Source organism: Aquarana catesbeiana, linkage group LG07 (genome assembly GCF_042186555.1).
Source record: "Aquarana catesbeiana isolate 2022-GZ linkage group LG07, ASM4218655v1, whole genome shotgun sequence".
Lineage (NCBI taxonomy): Eukaryota > Metazoa > Chordata > Amphibia > Anura > Ranidae > Aquarana > Aquarana catesbeiana.
In genome coordinates, this window is record NC_133330.1 from 159360760 (window position 1) to 159383222 (window position 22463).

The following is a 22463-nucleotide window of genomic DNA, read 5'->3' on the forward strand; positions in this document are numbered from 1 at the left end:
CCCTTAAAAATAAAAATATGTTCCCCCTCTCTTCAGATACACAAAAAATGCCATATAATATATGAAGTTAAGTTTTATTTATTTAATTAATTTTTTTCCAATTTTTTCCAATTTATTTTATTTATTTTAATTTAAGAACGATATGTATTTAGTAAGCTCCCATTTAAGTATTCCTCATGATCCTCTATGTGCTCCTCATGATTTTAATTTTAATTTTAATTTTTACTTGCATTGATTTTTATGTATTTTTTATGTTTCTTTATGTATTTCTTATGGGTTTTAAATCATTTTGAATTTAGTATGATTTTTAGCGTCATATAAAGCAAGCCGATTAATGTACAATAAACCTTTTATAGTGTGTGATAGATTTAACACCATATATCTGCAGTTGACACCAATAGGGAGATCTATTTACGGTCTCCATTGTCCACAAAAACGCAGGCAAAATGGCCGCCGGACTATGCAATACAAACAATGGGGAGAATTGTTTACGGTCTCCATTGTCCACAAAAACATAGGCAAAATGGCCGCCGGTCTCATCAATAGGGAGATCTATTTACGGTCTCCATTGTCCACAAAAACACAGGCAAAATGGCCGCCGGACTATGCAATACAAACAATGGGGAGAATTGTTTACGGTCTCCATTGTCCACAAAAACATAGGCAAAATGGCCGCCGGTCTCATCAATAGGGAGATCTATTTACGGTCTCCATTGTCCACAAAAAAACACAGGCAAAATGGCCGCCGGACTATGCAATACAAACAATGGGGAGAATTGTTTACGGTCTCCATTGTCCACAAAAACATAGGCAAAATGGCCGCCGGTCTCCATTGTCCACAAAAACACAGGCAAAATGGCCGCCGGACTATGCAATACAAATACACAGAGACAGGTAACTTGAACTACTGTCTAAAAATAGCTCAGGCAAAATGGCCACCAGTAGTCCCACTGCTATTAACACAGGAAGTCGGACTTCTGTCTGCAAAATACAAACAAAATGGCCGCGGACGAACTTCCGGTCCGCGGGAAAATGGATGCCAATTGAAAATTTAACAAGGGGACACCACACACACTATATAAGGATGGGAAGACACAACACAGGTCACGCTCCCGTAGACGTCCTATAACGACGAAACGCGTAGGGCATGGCCTAATCTGTGCTTCCCAAACATCACCTCCTGTACCAGCGCTGAAGGATATTAATGACGGTTTTGACGTTTTTACCATTTCGCTTGATTTTTACCGTAAAAGTGTGAGTACCCTTTCATTTTGTGTAATAAAACTTTTTTAAAGCAATTTTACGCTATGGGCACTCCCTCTCTTTTTATATATGATATACCACGATCCTGAGCCCGCCAGCGATCGCTGTACAGTGGCGATAAAAACTGTAACTGCCTACTACCCCCGCAGGGGTGAAGTGATCTGGTGAGTGGCTGCACTTTTAGAGCAAAGAGATATTATAAGTGAAGGATTATCACCACAGCACAAGAATATGACACAAGAGACTTACTAAAGAATTTTGAAGCACGTTTGCACTTTTATCTTGTCACTGTTGCCTTTTGGATTGCACCAGCACATTTGCACTTTATTTTGTTATTGTAATTTTCCTTAGGAACAGATTTCCTACACCCTCTCCCACCTCCCTATCTCACTCCCTTCTCCCTCCCCCCCCCCTTTCCTCCTCCCCCCCCTCCCCCCCCCTTTCTTCCCTCCCTAGCAATATTACTATGTAAGCATTTAAGTTATGTCTATGTATCACCTATGATTGCACAATATTGCAACAGAATATTTAATTGACACATGCACGGTATACTTGGGAATTCATATTGTTAATTTGTATTTAATATTTGATATATGCACGGTGCACCTAAGAATTTATTTTAATCTAGTAACCTATATGGAGGTAGGAAACTAAATAGGAAACAGCGCCAAACCCTTCTCTATCATTTCTAATATATCTCAGCTGTCCCCATTTTTAGGGTGACTGCCTGTTGGGAGGCAGCAGTTCCAAACTTTACCAACTAAGTCTTTATGTCCACTGCGCGGGTTCACCATCCCTTTACTAGTCACTGTTTAATTTAAAACTAAACAGAAACCTGCAGCAATGGATATCTTTAGATACCTAAACAACAGAAACATCAACCTCACCGAAGTCTTTAATCAAGAACAAGTAGCCATACGGCAGGATATAGACAGTCTATTTAAACATCTGAAACACAATATCGAAAAACAAATAAGAGTTTGGTGGGATATAGCAACTATTGAAATGTACATTACAGAGAAAATCACCCCAAGACGTTTGAGGTGGGATATCTCACCCAACGATGCAGTTAATGATAAAGGATTGATGGAAGATTGGTATAAATTCTTCAATGATAGCGGAAAATGCACTGCTCGGGAAAATAGTAATACGAAGACGACATAAATTAAAGAACATAGAAACAGAAATACTACAAATAAGAGACCAACTCGTACCTTTCTTGGAATCCAGAGAATATAAAGAAAAAGAGAACAAACTACAAGAAGCCATGACTAAATATGATAAAGAAATACAGCTGAAGAAACAAAAAAAGTTTAGAAGAGATGTGCTGGACTACAAAAACCAGCAGGTATATAAATGGCAAATAGATGAGAATTACATGGAAGATAACCACAACATCTCTATGATAGACGAATCAAGGGAAAGTTCAGTAATAGAAGATACTACACCATGGCAAGAGATAAGACCCACAGAAATAGGACACCAAGAACAAGACCAGAAGAACTACCAAATATAAGAATGAGAAGAGAGGGAACTAGCCCGGAACGTCGGTACTACAGGGATCAAGCTGGAGATGAGAATAGACCACAACAATGGAACAACCCCTCAAGTATTTTGAGGACACCAAGATATAATAATAGATACTCCCCTCTGAGGAACGAACAACATTACACCCCCTATGAAGAACCATCACATAGGCGGGGTTTTTTTCCCAGGGAATACAGAGGGAGACCCCCAGTCTTCAGAAACAGACGGTCTCCCTACAGGGATACATATGGGCCTCAAGACAGACAAAGGGGAGGGCAACCCTTCAGGTTCCCCACCAGGAACCGAAACAACGGAGACCCTCGACGGAGCTGGAACATGAGGACCACCAGGAACACATACATGGGCCCGAGGAACAGAATGCAAGAAGAAACCCAACGAGAAGAAAGAACAGAGCATACATACAGACCACAGAGATGGGAAAGAGGAGAAGAGCACGCGGTAAGAGAGGAGGAATCAAGAAGAAAAAGAAGAAGAGAGTATTAGGTACAGGAATTTTTAACCTAAGCGAAGCCAATTTTAATGAGGAAGAATTGAGAGTGTTGGATTTAGGCTTAAAATATGCCCCTGATAAGAATCTTGACCCCTTCGAAGTATATATAGACCTCCAAAAATTCGTAAGAAAACTTAACATAAAAAAATTTTATTTAATGAAAGGAGATATTAATAGGAACGTACGAACAGATGATGACCCCCCTTTATTCCAACATTCAGGACTAAGAAACAATTCAACATTCAATCCGAATATTCAACAAAATGAGAGCCTGATGACTTTTAAAAAAAATGGTCGAACAAGATCTTAGGAAGATGAAACCGAAGAAAATAAAAACAAACATATGGAACATTATTAAAGAAATAGAGAAGAAGAAAAATATAGTCATCCGACCGGCCGATAAGGGAGGAGGCCTGGTCATTTTAAACAAAAAAGACTATGAGTCAGAAATGAAGAAGCTATTGGAGGTACCCAACACATACAAGAAACTGAGGGGCAACCCAAGAACAGAATATAAGAAAAAACTGAAGACCTATGTCAAAAAAGGAGAAGAAATGGGGATTCTAACAAAAAAAGAAGCCAAATATCTAACCCCTGAAATAGCCAAAACTCCAATTATATATTACGTACCAAAGATCCATAAAGACCAAAAGAACCCACCCGGCAGACCGATAATCAGTGGCATTGATTCACTGTTCTCCCGGTTGGGAGCATACCTGGACGGCTACTTACAGCCCCTAGTTAAAAAAGGGAGATCGTTTCTGAGAGACAGTAAACAGCTAATTGGGGAATTAAACAACTTTGAAATAAATGATAACGACATACTAGTAACCGTTGATATAAATTCTCTGTACACCAACATCGTACAGAAAGATGGCATTAGTGGTGTCGAATGGGCTTTACACACGCTAACGGATCTAAGGGTAACACAAATCAATTATATCTTGGAGGGACTAAAATTGGCCATGAGCCATAACTATTTTTGGCACAAGGGTGACTTCTACTCCCAAATAAAAGGAGTAGCCATGGGGGCTAAGTATGCCCCCAGCGTAGCCAATTTACTACTCAATAAATGGGAGGAGGAACAAATTTATAGTAAGGAAAGAAGAAATCTGAAATTATACAGGAGGTACATTGACGACATTGTCATGGTATGGAGGGGTACGATAGAGGAATTACAGAATTTCTTCAACGAGATCAATGGCAATGCCTATGGACTGACCTTCTCAGGAAACTGGAATAAAGAGACTGTGGATTATCTGGACCTACAAATATATAAAGAGGATGGACAGCTGAAAACAAGAACATATTTCAAAACTACGGACAGAAATGGGTATATCCCAACTAGCAGTTGCCATCACCCCCGTTGGCTAGGAAATATACCTAAGGGTCAGTTCATGCGGTTATATAGGAATTGCTCCAACAAACACGATTATGAGAGACAAACGGACACTCTAATAAACAAGTTCGTGGAAAAGGGATATAAAAGAAAGGACCTAGTGGCAATGAAACACACCGTCGGGAAAATGGACAGAAACAAAATGTTAGACGAAACAGGAATACAACATAGAAGAACAAAAAATGAAAAACCGGAAGTAGCTTTTCTAACGGGGTACAATAGACAATACAAACATGTGGAGACTATAATTAAAAAACATTGGCCCATTTTACAATCTGATAGGACCCTTAACTCTATATTGCCTAGGAAACCAGTTTTCATCTACAAAAAAGCACCAACTCTGAGGAACAAACTGGTACACAATGCAATAGATCCACCTAGGGAGATAAAAATAGGAAAAGGTTTAAAAGGGTTTTTTAAATGTGGCAAATGTTTACCTTGCAGAACCAGTAAAAGAACCAGCAAGAAAACAACGAAATTTAGGTCTACTGCTAATGGAAAAGAGTTCAATATTCGAGAGCTCATTACCTGCCACAGTACCCACGTCACTTACGTGTTAGAGTGCCCATGTCGGAAGCAATATGTAGGAAGGACAACGAGAGAGCTGCATGTCAGGGTCAGAGAACACATTAAAAACATCAAGAAAGGTTTTAACAAACACAGCGTGTCCAGGCATTTCAGAGATTACCACAATAGAGACCCGGCACAGATGAACTTTTACGCAATAGATAAAATCAAGGGTCACTGGAGAGGCGAAAATAAAAAAATTAAGGTCTCACAAAACGAAACCAAGTGGATATTCTTATTAGATACCCTGCAGCCTATGGGCATGAACATTGACCTCGACCTCAACTGCTTCCTAACAAATTATTAATATTCATATCAAATATGGGAGACATAGAGCACCTATACTCTCGACACATAAACACTCTGACATCTAATTACCCCCTTTTTCCTTCTTCCCTATAAACGAGCAGAAAGTACCGCAATAGGATATAAACATGAAAAATAACCAACAGACCCAGTACACCCTCTAGTATATATATATATACACGCACGAATAGTATAATACAGATTTCGAAATTAACCCTTCTCCTCCCGTTTTATTCTTCCTGTCTTCCTTTTATTCTTCCTGTCTTCCTTAAGCCATTTTATACTAGTATATATATATTTTTATACTGTCTTTTATAATATTTTTTATAATTTTTTACATATATCTTCTTCATATAGTCCATGTATGGGACATAATATCCAGAAAGAAATGCTAAATATAAAAAAATCTAAGATTCCTTTCTCACGTACGCACTATAGAAGTAATTACTCTTAAAAATAAGGATATATAATGTATAAATGTGGACACCCTAAAAGATTAATATATACAACAAGCCCCCTTAAAAATAAAAATATGTTCCCCCTCTCTTCAGATACACAAAAAATGCCATATAATATATGAAGTTAAGTTTTATTTATTTAATTAATTTTTTTCCAATTTTTTCCAATTTATTTTATTTATTTTAATTTAAGAACGATATGTATTTAGTAAGCTCCCATTTAAGTATTCCTCATGATCCTCTATGTGCTCCTCATGATTTTAATTTTAATTTTAATTTTTACTTGCATTGATTTTTATGTATTTTTTATGTTTCTTTATGTATTTCTTATGGGTTTTAAATCATTTTGAATTTAGTATGATTTTTAGCGTCATATAAAGCAAGCCGATTAATGTACAATAAACCTTTTATAGTGTGTGATAGATTTAACACCATATATCTGCAGTTGACACCAATAGGGAGATCTATTTACGGTCTCCATTGTCCACAAAAACGCAGGCAAAATGGCCGCCGGACTATGCAATACAAACAATGGGGAGAATTGTTTACGGTCTCCATTGTCCACAAAAACATAGGCAAAATGGCCGCCGGTCTCATCAATAGGGAGATCTATTTACGGTCTCCATTGTCCACAAAAACACAGGCAAAATGGCCGCCGGACTATGCAATACAAACAATGGGGAGAATTGTTTACGGTCTCCATTGTCCACAAAAACATAGGCAAAATGGCCGCCGGTCTCATCAATAGGGAGATCTATTTACGGTCTCCATTGTCCACAAAAAAACACAGGCAAAATGGCCGCCGGACTATGCAATACAAACAATGGGGAGAATTGTTTACGGTCTCCATTGTCCACAAAAACATAGGCAAAATGGCCGCCGGTCTCCATTGTCCACAAAAACACAGGCAAAATGGCCGCCGGACTATGCAATACAAATACACAGAGACAGGTAACTTGAACTACTGTCTAAAAATAGCTCAGGCAAAATGGCCACCAGTAGTCCCACTGCTATTAACACAGGAAGTCGGACTTCTGTCTGCAAAATACAAACAAAATGGCCGCGGACGAACTTCCGGTCCGCGGGAAAATGGATGCCAATTGAAAATTTAACAAGGGGACACCACACACACTATATAAGGATGGGAAGACACAACACAGGTCACGCTCCTGTAGACGTCCTAACGACGAAACGCGTAGGGCGTGGCCTAATCTGTGCTTCCCAAACATCACCTCCTGTACCAGCGCTGAAGGATATTAATGACGGTTTTGACGTTTTTACCATTTCGCTTGATTTTTACCGTAAAAGTGTGAGTACCCTTTCATTTTGTGTAATAAAACTTTTTTAAAGCAATTTTACGCTATGGGCACTCCCTCTCTTTTTATATATGATATACCACGATCCTGAGCCCGCCAGCGATCGCTGTACAGTGGCGATAAAACTGTAACTGCCTACTACCCCCGCAGGGGTGAAGTGATCTGGTGAGTGGCTGCACTTTTAGAGCAAAGAGATATTATAAGTGAAGGATTATCACCACAGCACAAGAATATGACACAAGAGACTTACTAAAGAATTTTGAAGCACGTTTGCACTTTTATCTTGTCACTGTTGCCTTTTGGATTGCACCAGCACATTTGCACTTTATTTTGTTATTGTAATTTTCCTTAGGAACAGATTTCCTACACCCCTCCCCACCTCCCTATCTCACTCCCTTCTCCCTTTCCCCCCCCTCCTTTCCTCCTCCCCCCCCTCCCCCCCCTTTCTTCCCTCCCTAGCAATATTACTATGTAAGCATTTAAGTTATGTCTATGTATCACCTATGATTGCACAATATTGCAACAGAATATTTAATTGACACATGCACGGTATACTTGGGAATTCATATTGTTAATTTGTATTTAATATTTGATATATGCACGGTGCACCTAAGAATTTATTTTAATCTAGTAACCTATATGGAGGTAGGAAACTAAATAGGAACAGCGCCAAACCCTTCTATCATTTCTAATATATGTTCAGCGATTTGTTGTGTACCGTAATGCTCTTCAAGGGACAGGGATTTGTTTAGCTTGCAATAAAAGCTTAGGCACAAGGTTAACATTTTTCAAAATAAGGTTTAATAATTAAAAGATCAAATTGGTGCAAGAAAAAATATTTACAGAAAAAAGGGTATTACAAAGAAATAAAAAAAATTACAGCAACAGAGAAATAAAACAGTTGAGAAGGATGCATACTTGCAGTGTCCTTGGTTTTATCAGAGTTCAGTCGATGAGCCAGGTATTATTGGTTCTCAAACTTGTCAGATGTTCATGGTTTGATGGTACATGAGAACTGTCAAACTGTCCTGGCATCTCCCTTTTCTATGGGATCAAAGGGGTGTTGACAGAGACAACACCATGAGAGGACACTATGTTTATGACCATGTTGCTGATACAATTTTAGATAAGTATTCATATCTCTTAATATCAAAAGTTTACAGTTTGCTAACCAGCAGATTATTGTCCAGCATGAAATTCACTTCAAAATAAATATAAATATGACAGGTTTCAGATGTTTACTTTACCTAGGAGGGTTAAGGGGCGCCAGTGGTTCCCCATATGGTCTGACATAGGGGTGTCTGGACTTGAAACATTACAAATTAACCAAGAAAAGTAAATATGTCCATATTCTGGATGTGCTATTATTACTTCAGGAGGTATAAAACATTCTGAAGTTTCATAGTTTTATCTCCTAACCTATCTGCAGATTCAGTATCTCAGAAAAGTGAGTACACCCCTCACATTTTTGTAAATATTTTATTATATCTTTTCATGTGACAACACTGAAGAAATTACACTTTGCTACAATGTAAAGTAGTGAGTGTACAGCTTGTATAACAGTGTAAATTTGCTGTCCCCTCAAAATAACTCAGTGCACAGCCGTTAATGTCTAAATCACTGGCAACAAAAGTGAGTACACCCCTAGGTGAAAATATCCAAATTGGGCCCAATTAGCCATTTTCCTTCTCCGGTGCCATGTGACTCGTTAATGTTATAATGTTTCAGGTGTGAATGGGGAGCAGGTGTGTTAAATTTGATGTTATTGCTCTCAATCTCTCATACTGGTCACTGGAAGTTCAACATGGTACCTCATAGCAAAGAACTCTTTGAGGATCTGAAAAAATGAATTGCTGCTCTACATAAAGATGGCTTAGGCTATATGAAGATTGCCAAGACCCTGAAACTGAGCTGCAGCACAGTGGCCAAGACCATACAGTGGTTTAACAGGACAGGTTCCACTCAGAACAGGCCTCGCCATGATCGACCAAAGTAGTTGAGTGCACGTGCTCGGCGTCATATCCAGAGGTTGTCTTTGGGAAATGGACGTATGAGTGCTGTCAGCATTACTGCAGAGGTTGAAGGGGTGGGGGATTAGACTGTCAGTGCTCAGACCATACACCCCACACTGCATCAAATTGGTCTGCATGGCTGTCATCCCAGAAGGAAGCCTTTTCTAAAGATGATGCACAAGAAAGACCGCAAACAGTTTGCTGAGGACAAGCAGACTAAGGACGTGGATTACTGGAACCATGTCCTGTGGTCTGATGGTCTGACCAAGATAAATGTATTTGGTTCAGATGGTGTCAAGCGTGTGTGGCGGCACCCAGGTGAGGAGTACAAAGACAAGTGTGTCTTGCCTACAGTCAAGCATGGTGGTGGGAGTGTCATGGTCTAAGGCTGCATGAGTGCTGCCGACACTGGGGAGCTACAGTTCATTGAGGGAACCATGAATGCCAACATGCACTGTTACCTACTGAAGCAGAGCATGACCCCCTCCCTTCAGAGACTGGTCCGCAAGGCAGTATTACAACATGATAATGACCCCAAACACACCTCCAAGATGACCACTGCCTTGCTAAAGAACCTGGGGGTAAAGGTGATGGTCTGGCCAAATATCTCTGCAGACCTAAACCCTATTGAGCATCTGTGGGGCATCCTTAAACTTGAAGGTGGAGGAGCTCAAGGTCTCTAACATCCACCAGCTCAGTGATGTCATTATGGAGGAGTGGAAGAGGACTCTAGTGGCAACCTGTGAAGTCACACAAAATATTGACACTTCGGGCCCAATTTGGACATTTTTACTTTGGGGTGTGCTCACTTTTGTTGCCAGGGGTTTAGACATTAATGGCTGTGTGTTGAGTTATTTTGAGGGGATAGCAAATTTACACTGTTATACAAGCTGTACACTCACTACTTTACATTGTAGCAAAGTGTCATTTCTTCAGTGTTGTCACATTAAACGATATAATAAAATATTTACAAAAATGTGAGGGGTGTACTCACTTTTGTGAGATACTGTATGTTTATTGCCCAGCCTGTCCAACTAAGTTTTTTATGACCGGTATCTGTTAGTTCTCTGAATTGCTCAGCTTGTGAGGGTGACAGTTATATTAGGGTTTCCAGACGGGAATGTGGATCAGTTAATGGAAAGGGTCTGTGTGTGTCCAATCAATGGGTTGATAAGGTCCGGGCATCAGGTAACAGTTTGTGTATTGTATAACTGAAAGTAAAAGGTGGGGGGCGCAAGGTCACTGTGGTTATGCCCTTTACGTGACATCATGGCTGAGATGAGCTGAGACATGAATAAAATGGATGCAACACACACAGCTAATTGTGCGCCCACTACACAGGACCATTACAATTGTAAACTTTTTTTAATATTAAAATAAAATACCTGGTTCACATATCGTGACACAACCAGTGTTCTACACTGTAAGTTTACGTTTTATATACGTCAAGCTATGGGCGATAGCCATTGTTGCTGACCTGTTGGTTCTCCTTTTTTTTTATTGTCTTGATTGCATGTTATCACAAAGTGACCTTTTAATAAAAACATTTTCACCTCTAAAATAAAAATAAAAAAGAGATTTATACTTACCTGCTCTATGCAATATTGCACAGAACGGCCCCTTACTTCATCTTGTGGAGTCCCCCCCCCATCGCTTTCCACTCCTCTCTTGCGTGTGTCACCATACCAAACCATATGCTATGGGGGCACACCTGAAGGTGTTCTCCCGAGAAAGGGCCGTGTGCATCTATAGCTACATAGTTACATAGTAGGTGAGGTTGAAAAAAGACACAAGTCCATCAAGTCCAACCTATGTATGTGATTATATGTCAGTATTGCATTGTATATTCCTATATGTTGCGGTCGTTCAGGTGATTATCTAATAGTTTTTTGAAACTATCGATGCCCCCCGCTGAGACCACCGCCTGTGGAAGGGAATTCCACATCCTTGTAGCTTTTACAGTAAAGAACCCTCTACGTAGTTTAAGGTTAAACCTCTTTTCTTTTAATTTTAATGAGTGGCTACGTGTCTTCCCTTCCGCGAAAAAGTTTTATCCCTATTGTGGGGTCACCAGTATGGTATTTATAAATTGAAATCATATCTCCTCTCAAGCGTCTCTTCTCCAGAGAGAATACGTTCAGCACTCGCAACCTTTATTAGCTTAGTTGCCCTTCTTTGTACTTGCTCCATTTCCAGTACATCCTTCCTGAGGACTGGTGCCCAGAACTGGACAGCATACTCTAGGTGCGGCCGGACCAGAGTCTTGTAGAGCGGGGGAATTATCGTTTTATCTCTGGAATGAATCCCTTTTTTAATGCATGCCAATATTCTGTTTGCTTTGTTAGCAGCAGCCTGGCATTGCATGCCATTGCTAAGCCTATCATCTACTAGGACCCCCAGGTTGTTTTCCATCCTAGATTCCCCCAGAGGTTCTACCCCAGTGTATAGATTGCATTCATATTTTTGCCACCCAAATGCATTATTTTACATTTTTCTGCATTGAACCTCATTTGCCATGTAGTTGCCCATCCCATTAATTTGTTCAGATCTTTTTGCAAGGTTTCCACATCCTGCGGAGAAGTTATTGCCCTGCTTAGCTTAGCATCGTCCGCAAATACAGAGATTGAACTGTTTACCCCATCCTCCAGGTCGTTTATGAACAAAATAAATAGGATTGGTCCCAGCACAGAACCCTGGGGGACCCCACTACCCAACTCTGACCATTCCGAGTACTCCCCGTTTATCACCATCCTTGTAGCCAGTTTTCAATCCATGTACTCACCCTATGGTCCATGCCAACGGACCTTATTTTGTACAGTAAACATTTATGGGAAACTGTGTCAAATGCTTTTGCAAAATCCAGATACACTACGTCTAGATGGCAACTCACCTCCTCATAGAAGGTTAATAGATTGGTTTGGCAAGAACGATTCTTCATGAATCCATGCTGATTACTGCTAATGATACCGTTCTCATTACTAAGATCTTGTATATAGTCCCTTATCATCCCCTCCAAGAGTTTACATACTATTGATGTTAGGCTAACTGGTCTGTAGTTCCCAGGGCTGTATTTTGAGCCCTTTTTAAATATTGGTGCTACATTGGCTTTTCTCCGATCAGCTGGTACCATTCCAGTCAGTAGACTGTCAGTAAAAATTAGGAACAATGGTCTGGCAATTACTTGACTGAGTTCCCTAAGTACCCACGGATGCAAGCCATCTGTTCCAGGTGATTTATTAGTGTTAAGTTTCCCAAGTCTAATTTGAATTCTGTCCTCTGTTAACCATGGAGGTGTTTCCTGTGATGTGTCATGAGGATAAACACTGCAGTTTTGGTTACTAAAGCCCCTCAATTCCCTCGTGAAGACTGAGGAGAAGAATAATTAAACATGAGGATGTATCGCAACACAGAGTGGTACTGTGGATACATAACCAGTAGACAGGTGCCACGTCCTAATAATAGTATATAGAAAAAAAGGAAGGGACTTTGGATTTTTTAGGCACGATAATACAAAGTAATTTACAAAAAGGTTTTTATTATTATTGATTGAAAAAACATATAAAATACAATTTATTAAAAAACCACAAAACAATCTAGATGCATAAATATTCAATAAAGTTTCCACTGTACAGAGCCATACAAATATATACAGAACCCGACAAACTGGACGTCAATCCAGGATAAATATAGGTCCGAGGATGTGGCTGGACAGTGTACATACGATAAATGTTTCAACTAGAGACTGTGCTCAACATGTTACGCGTGCCTTCACACTTCTTCAGGAGAAGAGATTAATTGTGGCTAGGCAGGAATAGATAAAAACATATAATCAATATACAAAAATAGAAAAGGTATATCAGCAGTAAACATAGCTATGAAACCCATAGAAACCAAACTGTATCAGCAGAGGGTAAGGCAGAGAGGGGCAGAACAAACGGTCATCACGGGGGTGTACAAAACATTATCAAAAAATATATGAAGCAGTAGAGAGAGGTAGATAGCCAAAATATTTTGTTATCTCATAAAGGTAGCAGTGCATATAGAGGTTGAGATCAGTATAATTGATCAATGATGGTGATTTTAGGTATAATGCTCATGCAAAATAAATAGTACTTACTATGTAATGTAGCTTGGGATACCAATATTATATAAAATATAATTATTGGGACAGTAACCGCCTGCGATTATAGTGGAAAGATACACGGTGTCCAGATTTGGCATAAGTATATTGCTTACCTACAGAAGAATAGGGGTATTGAGTTAATAATGGAACAGGAAGGAACCATAATAGTTTGAATAGTTAATAGAATAATATAAGACACAACTCACCAATTGAAGGGTGAAATTATGAGAATTAAACTGGAAGACTAAAGTTATTAAGGACAAAGAAGTCTTGAATGAAGTACTATTGGATAGCAAAAATCCATTGTGTAGGAATGCAGCGAGGTATTTCACACAAACAAATATATATATATATTTGTTTGTATATCATATATATATATATATGAGACCTTCCAGAAGGTAATCCAAAATAGGGATGAGGGGTATTGGGAGATGGAGAGGGATTGAATGAGTGTCCTATAAGGTAAACAAACGTAAAACCAATTAGATACGAATTGTTTATCAGACAGGAGTGGATAGTGGATGGGGAAAACCCATAGGAATAGATAGAGCATACCTGGAAGCAGTATACAAAGCAAGCTGGACTGCCCCAGCTCTCTCCCCTTATGAATGCACGTCCCATCCATCATCACCAATCGGCGTAGCCAATGTGACGTCATCTGGACTGGCCGAAAACGTTCACTGAGCATGCGCCCGATCCTCAAGCCCGTCATCAAGGCGTGATGATAGAGCCCGGCAGATAGGAATGCACGCTGAGTGAACTAGCAATGGTCAGCACTTGGGAGACCAGGGAGCTCCCCCTGTTGACCAGAGTCTGTGACGCTGGGCGGCCGCGTGGTGACCAGATTCTGCCCCCAGAGGGTGCCCACCTGAACTGTGCAGTTTGGCGATCTAGGAGTGACTAGCTAAATAATAATGAAACAACAAAGGAATATAATATGGTGACAACATTTTTTTTTCAAAATATATGTACACAAATAATTAACACATTCATCAATAGTTCAAATAACCAAAACAGTGGTTAATACCTAATTTGGGAGTCAAATATGGCAACCTAATAGGTAGGATATCTGGATATGATATAAATGATACATATTGAACTTATTTTTGGGCAAAATTACAGAAACACAGCATAGGACTGAAACAAACAATTCTCATTTTTTCTAGAGGAGAAGAATACATTCAATACCTTTGCCATCTCCCCATCCTTTGTAACCAGATGTCCTGGTACACACAGAGCAGCTCAGCCACACCCTGCCCACAGGTTCTGACTAACAGCTAACGGCTTCCACTGCTTCCTGAGTCTCCTGTGAGACTAGGAAGAGGGAAAAGAAGAGCTGCAGCCAGGCACATCGCTGGATTGAGAGTAAACATGTACAGAATGAAAACAATTTTTAGTTTCGAAGACCAGAAGGGCCTGGTATGTATTGGTTGGGGGGAACCCCACGCTGTATTTTTTTCTTTATTTTTCATTGCCGGTAGAGTTGTGTCATGACAGTCCTGCACGTCATGAAAACTTTCCTACCTGGACCATTGCCACTCATCGCTGTAACCGGTGATCCTTTCACTGCATTTCAGCACAGAGTGTTTGGAGAAAGAAAAAAATAGAATTTTTTTCTTTCGAACAGTTTGAGCCGAGCAAACATTCGAACTTGGCAGGATGTTCACTCGCCGAGCACCCCCCCCCCCCCCACAATGCACTGAGCACTGCACAGTGCATTCTAGGCCCCTTTTTGGATGAAGCAAGGCTTTGCCCAACTAGGACACAGAGCACAGTCAGAGTCATGATGACTTTGCTCAATCATGGCTTAGTGTTCATAGTTCCACCCCACACTATAAAAGGTTCCTTCCCACAGGAACCTTTTGCAGTGTGTTGTTGGAGTTGAGATAGATAGAGCAGGGCTCTGTTTGCTACTAGCAAGTTAGTTAGTGTGTTATTGTGACTCTGAGTGTAGAGTGTCAGTGTAGTGTTAATGTAGTCAGGGTCGTCTTTAAGGTAGGGCAAAAGGGGCAGCTGCCCTGGGCCCTGTCATTGTTGTGGGGCCCAAAGCAGCTGCCTCATACTTGCCAACTATCCCAGTTTAAATTTGTTCATTCCTTGAGGTTTTAGTCCCATGCTGTGTCCTGAAATCTCAGTTTGAAGTTCTGTTACTAATGCTGCCCAGCCCTGCCCTATTGTGTACAGATGACTCACCTGCAGACCCTGTGTTTACATGTAAATACTGGCATTGATATGTTAATAGAAGCATCATTCATATGTAAATAAGGGCAGACCGACAGCATTCATATGTACATCATGCCTCCCTGAGGTCATATCCACCATCACCTGTTCTGAATGCTGCCCACTGGGGAGATAAAGGGGCATGCTTGAATGTCCTGCCTACAACTGTGGTTATTAAGCCTACCACCAACATGTTCTGCAAAGGTAAGCAAATTGGTGGTGGGAGGGTAGTGTGGGGTATGCAGATAAGGAATTACAGTTTGGGATGCACAGGTGAGCAAGGAGTGGATGTATGGAGGCAAGGAAGCCGGGTGCAAAGATGAGCGAGGCAGGTAGAGGGGAGGGGGATTGGAGTGGAGAGGATGGGGGATGTTTGGGGTGCAGAGGTTAGCATGGGTTTTAGGATTGCAAAGGTGTACAGACAGGGTGGATAAAGATGCAGGTCCTGTGTAGGGCAGCCCATTCATTTCAATGGGCTGCTCTATGCGCTACACTTGCGGAAGAAAGTCCCAAACCCTTTCAAAAATCACACGGTGCCAAGGTACATGTCAGCAGATGCGCGAGGGTGTCATTAACAATTAATGGCACTGCTGTGTATCTGCTAAAGGGAAGCATGTTTCTGTGGTGTCAGGAAAGATTTTGCATGCGTTCGACGCACAAATGTGAATGCAGGCTAAATGTCTTGTTACATTGGTGGTCAGTGTAAATCTCACATTGGTGTAGAATCCTTTCATTCACACTAGTGGCCAGTGTGAATGCCCCCCTTACATTGGTGGTCAGTGTAAACCCCTATTACATTGGTGGCCAGTGTTGAAACTCCTCTTTATATTGATATTCGGTAAAAAAAAAAAATCAGCATTGCCATTGATCGAAACTGCATGGAGGGGGGGGGCCCAATAATTTTTTTGCCCAGGGTCCAATCGATATTAAAGACGGCCCTGCGTGTAGTCTGATTATAGTGTAGTGTCAGTGTAGTGTGTCAGTGCAGTGCTAGTGTAGTGTGAGTATAGTGTGTGTATACTGTGAGTATAGTGTAGTGTGTCAATGTAGTGACAGTATAGTGTGTGAGTATAGTGTGAATATAGTTTGTCAGTACAGTGTATAGTGTAGTGTCAGTGTAGTGTTAGTGTAGTGTAGTATTTAACACAGCATTACATAACATTTAGTGCTGTATACTGTGCTCTATACCCTTTTTTTTTTTTTTGGTTGCTGCGGTTTTGTTTTTTCTGCCCCCTTTTTTAAATAGTCAGCCACAGTTTTTCTGACTGTTATGCTGTTGTTTCCCCTTTTTTATTCTTATTTTTTTTATAGTTTTTACATTCAGCGACAGTCCTCAATTTAAAGTGCACCAAACACCACTTTTCATTGAATAAGGTGCATCCAAATACACATTTCCCAGTATATATTCAATTTGGGTAATAAGTCCCCATCATGTCTGGGAGGCCAATAAGGAAATAAGGAGAGGCAGACATTCCCATGCCACTATGAGGGGGCCAGCAGCATCTGTGTCCACAGGCAAAGGTGGATGTGGTCCATCCTCAGTCAGAGCATGTTTTTCTCTGTTTTGTGATGTTGCCCATGCTATCCAGCCATAGCATGCAGAGAAGGTGGTGGATTGGCTTAACCATCCCCATCCTCCTCATCCCCTATCACCCAAGCTGAGACTAGTGCACAGTCCACAGCAGCTGCCAGAGTGGCTTATTCTGCCTCCTTGTCCACAGCTACTCCCACCATAGCCCCAGCATCATGCATGGAGGAGTCAGCTGAATTATTTGCACACAGTGTCAGCCACTTGCTTGTTGATGATCAGTGCAGCCATGAGAAATTGTGGGGCCCCTTATACAGCTTTAGGCCTGCCCCCCCAGCCTGACCACCAACATTCCCCAGGGTCCCGCCCACTGGCCGTCCCACCAAATCTGCCCACTAGCCATCTGACCAAGTCCTTCAGTCCTTCACCTCAGCCCCCTCACACCTGTACGCTCTCAGCCCCCTCACACCTGTACACTCTCAGCCCCCCTCACACCTGTAGGCTTTCTCACACAAGACATGTACACATACAGAGACATGTACACAAACAGGCATGTATACACACAGAGACATGTACACACACAGAGACATGTATACACACAGGCATGTACACACACAGAGACATGTACACACACAGACATATACACACACAGAGACATGTACACACACAGTGACATGTACACACAGGCATATACACACACAAGACATGTACACACTCACAGGCATGTACACACACACACACACACACACAGACATGTACACTCACAGAGACGTACACACAGAGAAATGTGCACACACAGGCATATACACAGTCACACACACAGCCCCCCCCCCTTGCACAACAGCCATTACTTGTAAGGTGGTCCTAGTCCCAGTTCTTGTTTCCACATGCAGAGGGGTGCACATGCAGGAAATGGCCAGAGGTGGCAGCAAAGAGCCCAATGTCAGCTCATGACAGAGCAGCAGCCTGCCGACTCACACACATACAGGAGCATACACGGAGCTCCTCTGCACCCACCCCTGCCTTCTCACATCCCTGCCAGACACTGGGGCCCCTTACAAGTGTATGGGCTGTACCCCCCTGATGGCTGCCCTGTTGAAAATACACAGGCATAACTTGATTCTGATGTTGGTTCTGAGGTTGAGGAAGGGAGTAACATGAGCTTACAGAGAGGGGAGAACACTGATAGACAACAAATTGGCAATCATGTTTCTCCAGCTGCAGCGTATTGCCAAGTTGGCTCCAGTGATGATGAGGATGGAGGGGGTGATGATGATGAGCAGAGGAGGAAACTGAGGGGAGGCACAACCCCATCGAGGCAGGATGTCCTCTAGAGGCAGCCATCATGGAACAGAAGAGAGCAGCCACCGTATTCCATCAGATTGTGGAGCTATTATCTCCTGGCCCACTTCCCCACAGTTCAGCTGTCTGGGCCTTTTTTTAGCACATGTGCAGCTGATTGCACTGTTGCAATTTGCAATCACTGCCGCAAGCAGATCAAGCGTGGCAAAAACACTGGCCATTTGGGTACCACATGCTTTAAAAGAGCAGCTGAAAGCCACAGTGAGTCACTTCTCACCTTTCATGTTTACTCCCGCTATATCTCATGGCCTCTCAGTAGCCTCCACTGACAGGGATTATGGTGTAGCAAAGGATGTCACAGGTCCTTGAACATGTCTGCCAGCAGCACACCACCAGCTGTAGAGTATAGCAGGCAAATTTCTCTGCTCCATCTGATGCATTGAAAAACACTCCCTGCCACCCACATTCCTAGCATCTAAATTCCAGCTTGTCCAAATTGCTGGCTTTACAACTCCTGCCTTTCCATCTGGTGGATTCTGCCTCCTTCCATGAATTTGCAGAATGTGCTGTACCACAATGGTAGGTTCCCAGTCGCTACTTCTATGCACGTAAGGCCATTCCAGTTCTGTACCATCATGTGGAAGGCAATATTTTGGCTTCGCTGGGCAAGACAGTCAGCAGAAAGGTCCACCTTACTGCTGACACGTGGTCCAGCAAGCATGGTCAGGGACGATATATTTCCTTCACAGCACACTGGGTAACTCTGCTTGGAACTAGGAAGGATGCAGGACGGGGCTCAGTGCTGGAGCTTGTTTTGCCGCCACGTCTCAATACAGCTGGTGGTGATGATCCGTGATCTGTTAAGTCCACCCCTCTTTCTCCTCTTCCATGTCCTCTTCTGCTAAATTGTCCTATGAACCACCAGTACCTCCTAAGCGTTCAAGGGGCTATTCAATGAGTCAGGCTAAAAGATGGCATGCAGTGCTTCAGCTGGTCTGTCTAGGAGACAACACACCACACCGGAGCAGAGATTCTTTCAGCTCTGCAGAGGCAATCCCAGAGGTGGTTCACGCCACGGAAGCTTGATCCAGGAATGGTGGTGTGCAATAATGGCACTAACCTTCTGTCCTTCAGACTCATGGAAAAGGTAGTTTTGAGGCTTCTATTGGTCAAAGGAGGAGCGTTGGGAAAGGGGGCTGCCTAGTGATGCATTTAAAAAAAATTTCAGTCCTCTGCGCCCAGGGCTTTTAGCTTCCACATCCCATTGGCAGCGTTTGCATCATATGGTGGAAAATTATCTAGGGGTGAAAACAGACATGGAGTAGTTTCCAGTAGACGATCCACTGGGTTACTGGGTCATAAGAATAGACCACTGGCCAGAGCTTGCCCAGTATGCAATTGAGCTGCTGGGCTGCCCTGCATCCAGCGTGCCTTCTGAATGGGCATTCACTGCTACTGGAGGTTTTGTGACAGATAAATAAGCATGCCTGTCCATAGACTCCATTGACCAGCTGACATTTGTTAAAATTTATCAGTCCTGGATTAGCAGCAGCTGTCAAGCTGTTAGGTTCATAAAATATGTGGCGCTATTCTACCCTCCTGTACCACACTATGGACAGATATCTAATAAACTAACACTCAGTGTGTCTAAAATCCTTCTAATCCATATAACAGATGTGTAGCAAATGAATACCCGAGAAACAACTCAAGTTGCTAGATCATAATGATAAATAAGGCGTGTAGGAATAACAATCCGTGCTCATATAGGACCTAACACACCACCTGATATGAATGAATAATAAAGTGGCAAGTGCATAATAAATACTCTAGTGTAAAAACTTAAAATAAATAGCATGTACCATAGAAATAATTAGCATCTCAAAATGGCTGTCGATAGGGCCCACACAAATAGCTAAAATAAATAACGAGTGTATAGACAATAAAAATAATATGTAGATATCATGAAAAGAGTGAATTTAACACCTCAAACCCAACAATGAGTATAAAATAGTTCACCAAATTGTCATGGGTGCAAAACTAGAGATGCGGAAAAAATTATTATATAATTTCATAACAACACATAACTGATAATGAAAAAGTGACAAGAGTGTATCATTAATGAATAAATAGTCCAAAAAAAGTGACAATAGTGCAATGCAATCCACACTAATGCTATTGTCATGCAAAATGTGACTAATGTTCATACAAAGGAAAGTCAATATATAAAGTGCAGATAGCAGTGGTTTGTGCTGTTCCTCTCGGATTCTTCTGGTGCACACACCAATAGTTCCCCCCAGCCTCTCACCTCTAGCAGCGGCCCCCAAATGGGCCGAGTAAGGCAGGTGGAACGATGCTCTGGTGGAGGGGTTCCTGCAGTGGTAGCTTTTTTCTAGGGGATATCCGTGGAGCAGTCTATCCGTCTCGCCTCTTGCCTCTCACAGCACTCCCACAGCGGTGGTTAGAATGAAAGGAAAACTCCCATAGTGTAGTAATTAAGGTAACATTTATTTAAAAAACGTAGTGACTTACAGAAAAGTTAAAAACGAGCAGTATTGTCAGTTGCTTCCGGGTTCGGCCGTCCCCGTGAAGCGTCGGCACCTGGCTCCTCCTGCTGATCCTGCTGATGCCAATGTCGCTGATTTAATGTTTTTGGGATCTGGAATCTCTGCAAGACTGTCTACGCTGCCTAGCTTTGTGGGTGTTGGTTTTATCTTGAACTCATTTTTTGGTATAGATTTCATGGGCAAAATTAATACCCACAGACCAATTTTTCCACACCTGTTTGATAGGTGCATATACTTTCATTTTTTTACAGAAAGGCCAAATCTCACTTTTATCAAGAGTACCTTTAGCTATTTCCTGCGCTTTCCGGTGGTATGTTTTTGGATTATTCCGCAGGAAAAAATGTTCTTCCTTTCACTGGATCAGCAGCGGTTTCAGTGGCAGAATAAGTTTGCCACTAAACCCAAAACCATTCCTTAATGGCCTTACTGGTAAGCCAGTAATTATGAAACTGAAGTGGAGTATGGAATACAAGGAATACCTGCTCTCTGTGGATGGCTACATGAACATGCAGCTTGCCAATACAGAAAATATATTGATGGGGCATTGTCTGGGCATCTTGGAGAAGTTCAAATAAGGTGTAATAATTTATTGTATATACGAGGAGTAGAAGAAGAGGAAGAAGATGCAAATTAGTTTGTATATTGATATTGAAACTTCTCTGTTGAGGTAATTGTTGGACATTGTTTTTGTATGTTTTGTTAAGAAACAGATTTTTTTTTCAAGAGTACCTCTATAGGGTCACAGTGTGAAGGCACCACCGGCACCAACACACTTCTATCCAAAGTCTGCGAAAGAGAAAACATACGTTATCTAAAAAAAATTGGTAATCTTGGCCTGAGTGTACTATAATTTGGTTTCTTTGCATAAGGCCTGCTCACTGTGGTGCAAAAATTTGATATTTCCATCCAAAGTTTGCCAAAGAGACACTAAATTGTGGCCTCATCATACAGACTGGCTGCCCAAGCTATTGTTTACAAAATAATGAACGCTTGCAGGGTAAATCAAATTAAATGCCATGTTTTTTTTCCTTATATATATTTTAGTTTTGCTGCAGGAGGTTCTACACACAGTGCAGATGCACCACTTTACAGGCAGACTAAGGGGGCCCCCAGGCACTATATTTAAAGGCATTTTTCATTTTTATAATTTCAAATTAAGCATCATAAAAATCACTACTCCTTTAAAAACTATCTTTAAAAAAAAAAAATGTTTACATTGATACCTGTCCCCCAGGGAAGTATCTGGGCCCCCCATGGCCAATAACTTGCATAAAAGCCTTCAAAATGGGCACTATTGATTTTTCAAGTTCACGTCTCAAAGACTTTAATAGGGTTTGCGGTTCAGGTCTGAACTTTTGTCATGGTCG

General features: G+C 41.5%; 1 long non-coding RNA gene across 3 annotated transcripts in view; it reads right to left on the reverse strand.

Annotated features, from left to right (window-relative positions):
- Positions 1–12874: 12874 nt before the first annotated feature.
- Positions 12875–22463, reverse strand: part of LOC141103319 (uncharacterized) — a 43690-nt gene continuing 34101 nt past the window's right edge. For 2 of the 3 annotated variants that reach the window (XR_012235296.1, XR_012235297.1), the window contains one exon: positions 12875–13160. This is a non-coding gene — a long non-coding RNA (uncharacterized lncRNA). Of the gene's footprint in view, positions 13161–13476; positions 13596–22463 lie in introns of all 3 variants that reach the window. The other variant, XR_012235295.1, reaches the window with a different exon arrangement.